This window comes from Bidens hawaiensis, unplaced genomic scaffold (assembly GCF_021521415.1).
Source record: "Bidens hawaiensis isolate Kalapana, Puna unplaced genomic scaffold, B.hawaiensis_p1.1 tig00008861_1, whole genome shotgun sequence".
Lineage (NCBI taxonomy): Eukaryota > Viridiplantae > Streptophyta > Magnoliopsida > Asterales > Asteraceae > Bidens > Bidens hawaiensis.
In genome coordinates, this window is record NW_027491640.1 from 859116 (window position 1) to 864639 (window position 5524).

Sequence of the window (5524 nt, forward strand, 5' to 3'; positions counted from 1 at the left end):
TTCGAAACTATGGATAGACCCGCCACTCAAACACCACATCACAACTTAAAATCGGGAGTCAATTTCTAAAGATGAATATGCCGTATCTCTGAGATCTTTCAGAAATGCCGCATTCTCCTCACGTGCAATTAAGTTTGAAATTTTGTATAGGTAGGATTGGACTTTGACCATTTAGTGTACATATACATATCCGATTCATATGGGCGTTATTAAAAATACAAAATCTTAATTCTAAATCGAATCCCACCTCCACCTCCACCCCCAACCATAACCCCAATTTCGTCCAAACAAAAAACACCAACGTTATGTTTCCGAGTCTCATTTAAAGAGGGGAGAGGAAGGAAATGAGAAGAAAAGGTTAATGAATTATGTTTTAGAGATTTTTAAGGAGAGAAGGGTAGGAGAAGGGAGAGAAAAGGCTAAAAAATTTAAGTCCATACTCATTCTTCCAAATTGAAGAGATTGGGAGAGAAAATGTGTGTGTAACATTAACTACCTATTAACACCTAAATTTTCTTTTCTTTCTTTCTATTTTAATTAAACTCAGAAACATGAAATGAAGTGACACATTTTCCTTCCCATCTCTTTCTTTTCTCTTTCAATTCCTCTTCGTTTCTTTTCTCTCCTTAAATGAAACTCGAGAGTACAGTGTAAAACACAGCATGCATATTTAGATTCAAGAGTCGTTCAAATCCACGTTCAGATTCAAGCATCGTTCAAGTCAGAATCAAATATTCTAGATCGTTTCTTAATCCTTTCTAGATCCCAACTGGGCAATTACGCTTATATTTTATCGGTTCAGCCGGTGATTCGCCACTTCGGTCGGACAACGTACCACAAAACCCGGCCAAGCTTTTAGAAAACGGGTGATATGCTATGAACCGCACCCGAATGCCTAGTTGTTCCAGGTCGGACTGGCCGGTATTGTCCGGGTTTAAAAACAACGGGCATGTTCGAGTCTCAAAGCATCTAGAGTTGTAAAACTCTTAATATTAAGAGTTTTGTGTAAATGACTATCATGTGCTTCCTATACTCATTATAAGGCTAAGGGTAATGGGTTTGGTTGAGCCCCAAGTGAGCCAAGCAAAATCTGACACGTAGGTGTTGATGTGGCACAGGATCAAGCCCCTCAACCAAGCCCCAGAGGGTGTAGTGGTCCAGGTGATCAGGGGCTTGATCAGGGGCTTGATTGATTTTTTTTATTTATTATTTTTTTTGTTATGCACAAAAATATAAATTAAAATACTTCATTAAAACATAAATAAAAATGAAAATATAAAGGAAAATAAAAAGAAAAATAAAAAGGAAAATAAAAAAAATACATATAAATAGCGCTTTTATTTTTGTGTTGCGAATTCCTTCCGAATACGTTCTTTTTCTTCCTTCATTAGCGCTTGGTCGTATGGCGGTAGGTGGCTAAAGTCTTTGGCTAGAAAAGCCAAACTCTTGAAACGGTTTCTTTTGTGTCGAGCTTCACCAATCGATTGGATGCCACTTGACAATTCCTTAAATTATTAGAGAGAAATGTAGTGAGAATTGTGTGTTATTGTTATAAAATGAGGTAGTTATTTATAATGTGTTATTTAAAAAAAACAATTTAAACTAGCCAACGGCTAGTTTTTTACACCCCAAAGCCCAACGGCTATTTTCTGTCCCGCGATCATAGTCACGCCGTCCAACCGCGCCCCGGCTCACCTGGCCTGTGTAGCGGTGTTCGCGAGCCACATCACCGGCCACCTGGACCGCGCCCCCTCCTTCGCGAGCCAGATATGGATAATATCTAAAACCTTTTAGGGATTTGTGCAAAATAAAAAAGTGTCCCGGCCGAATGCTCAAGTTGACCACTATTAGAGTCTCCCTTGTATACAATCCTTCATAGTCAAATCTTTGTTATTTAATATCAATGTCAAAGGCATCAATCACTGATAAGAAAAAATTAAAATACAAATTAAGAAACTTATGTGAGGAGTTAATTTGAACCGTGAGCAAGGTGATGCAAAGACGATTTAAGTTATCAACATCTCTTTCAACATATTTTAATTTTGTATACGATCTATGTTACTAGTTGCAATGTTTATAATTTGATCACATCATGACTAAACGTGTACTTGATAATATTAAACTAAAAATTATATAAATAATGGTATTAGGGTTGTAAGCGAACTGGACGTCCGGCGGACGTCTAGTCGTTCGTTTGGTAAGAATTTTGTTTATGTCCGTCTGTTTAATAAACGAACCTAACATGGATAAAAAAATTTCATTCGGTAAGCTTAACGAACGAACACGGACAAGGACCAAGTCCGTTCGATAGTGTTCATGAACATCCGGTAACGTTCGTCCGGTTACGTCCGGTAATATCCGTCTGGTATCGTTAGTGTTTAGATATATCCAATATTATAATTTAATTGTGGAATTTCTAGTGTTATTAATTACATTTTTTTTATTACTACACATGTCTGATATCTCTTATATTATAGTGATCCACTTTATTTTAATATATTAAATGTTAAGTATATTTGGATGTTATATGGTATAGTTCCAAATTTGTAGGTGAAGTTGTTTATCTTTATGTTTGGTATTAATATATAACCATTTATATTTGTCCATTAGTGATCATCGTTCATTAATGTTTACATGTTCGTTTATCCATTAATGTCTATTAGTGTTCGTTTGTCCATTATTGTCTGTTAACGTCCGTTTACAATATTAAAGGACGGGCATGGACGGACACGGACAAACTCAGTTTCTTAATGGACGGGCACAGATATAAATTTTTTTCGGTAGAGTGTTCGTGAACCGGCCGTTTGTCCGTCGAAAGCTTAACGGACGAACACAGACATGCTTCGTCTGGTCCGGTGCGGTTTGTGTACACCCCTAAATGGTATTAAATATGAACGCCCATCAGTCTCTCAACTCGTAAATGTTCTCAACATATCCAAAACCTTGATGTGTGTGTATGTAAATATGCATATATGATTAAGTTAATGCGAGAACTGCGGGAAATAGGTGATGGAGGATCAGAAAGATTATTAATTTTTATTTGAAAGAATAATACATTTGTTGTAGCTAATAAAATTTTAGAAGACATTTGCAATTCAATAAAAGTTGGTATTTTAAGTAGATTAAAATAATTCACCAATTAAATTAACTCGTTCATCCTTAAATATAAACTCATAAAATAAATATCAGAATTTAGAATTTATAACTTACAATTTATCATCTTTGCCCATTAAATGTTCTTTATATTTTCTATGGGATCATTTTTTTAAGGTTTTTAAATTTATATGTTATTTAAGCTAAAATATAACATCTTCATCAAAGATTTTTCTTTTGAAAAAAAAAAGATAATTATAATTTATTTATTTTTTTCAATACAGGGGATTATAAATTTATGGTATTTATAGAAAAATGTTTAGCATCTTTATCATCAATTGTTATTTTTCATATTTTACTTTTTGTTTATGAATATAAAGAATTTGAAGTTATGTAGAATAAACTGAAGATAGGTTGCAAAAAAAATTGCCGATGTGTGAAAAAATTGAAAACATGTAGGAATAAGTTAAATAGTGTGGTAAGAAAACTAAAATATATTTAGGAAGAATTTGAAGAGTCGTAGAAAAAAGTTGAAAATGTGTAGGAAGAAATTATAGTTGTGTTGGGTGAAATCGAGAGATGGGAGAAAATAACTATAAATTAGAGAGAATATATTTTATTTTTTGATTAATTATATTAGTTATTTAGAAATATTTTTTGGTTTGATTAATTATATTAATTAGAGAGAGAATATATTTTATGTTATTTTAACGCTATGTTACCAAGTTCATTTAAAGATTAAAAAACAAATAAATGGTCATGGTTGATCTTTTCGCTGTAACTTGACTTCTCGCATAAAACATTAAACACACAAGAGAGAACTATAGAACTAATAAAGAGCTCACGGAAACTCAACTCAAACATAATTTCATTTCAAAAAAATTATCATTTATTTTATTATATGGTTACCTTTCTAAAAAATAAAAAAAATGATTACGTTGTTTTAACATATTACATATAGTAATACAATATACCATTACATACATAAATTCGATACAATACTATTACACACACATACAACAAGATTATATAACAACCACACAGTTTTGTATTGTGTATAGAGTTGATCAAAAAAACCGGTTCCTGGACCCGAACCGGAACCGAACCGGTTCCTACCCGTTTTTTGTAGGAACCGGACCCTATCTGATTCAACCCGATGATCCGTGACCGGTTCTTGCGTTTCTGAGTGGGGGCGGGTAGGAACCGGAACCGAACCGGAACCGGTTCCTAACCGGTTCCATCCGGAACCGGTTCTAGCCGTTGGATCGATTAAGCCGTTGGAAATCGTTTTTTGACCGTTGGGGTCAAAAATAGCCGTTTTTTGACCGTTGGGGTAAAAAATAGCCGTTTTTTGGCTCCCCCAAGCACCCCACTACTAGTATAAACAGGTATTTGGTGTCATGGGTTCATCACAACACTCAAAACGCAAACCCGAACGCAAAAAAATACAAAAAAAACGCTATTACAACGTTTTGAGTTCTCTAATCTCTTGTTTTCTCTTCTTCTATATTCATATTTGTTGTTATGGCTGCCTCACAATCATCGGTTGGTCAAGGTTCCAACGCCGAACCAAGTTTCGTTCGTATTGTACCTCATAATCGTAATCAAGAGATTTGGTGCAATTGGGATTTGGTTGAATTGAGTGACCATTCATTGAAGGCTCGGTGCAAGTTTTGTGGGGTTTATTTAAACCCACTTTCGAATTCAAATTTGAAGAAACACATCGAAAAACCGTATTGCAAGGCGTTGAAAAAGAACGTCGATTCGCAACAAACGCAAATGGATAGTGAAGGCGGAATATTTACATACCAAATTGATCGAGTTCAAGATCGTATGGCGAAGTTTGTGATTCAAGAAGCTTTGCCGTTTAGCCACTTCGACAACCCTCGCTTAACCGCCATGATTCGAGATACGCTTCAACCACAATACACTCACGTAAGTCGTCATACTCTTAAACGTTATTGTTTAAAATTGTGGAAGAAGGCCAAAGAGGTACTAATTGCATATTTTGAAAATATAAATACGGGAATAAACTTAACTAGTGATGTTTGGTCGGCTCCACATGGTCTACCCGAATCTTATCTTTGTGTCACCGCTCATTGGGTAGACCCGTCATCGTGGGAAATGATGAAACGCACCATTGCTTTCGAACTCTTTGAGTATCCACATACGGGAGATAATTTGTTTGAAATTTTAGATTATGTTATAAAAACTTATAAACTAGAAAATAAAATATTTTCAATGGCATTTGATAACGCGTTGAATAATACATCGGCGGTTGATAAATTAAAATTAAAATATACGCCGATTTGTAATGGTGTATTTTTTCACTCAAGGTGTGTTGCACATATCATTAATTTAATCGTGCAAGACGGACTTGCTTCGGATGAGGTTACATCGGTTATAAACGATTTTAGACTAATGCTACATG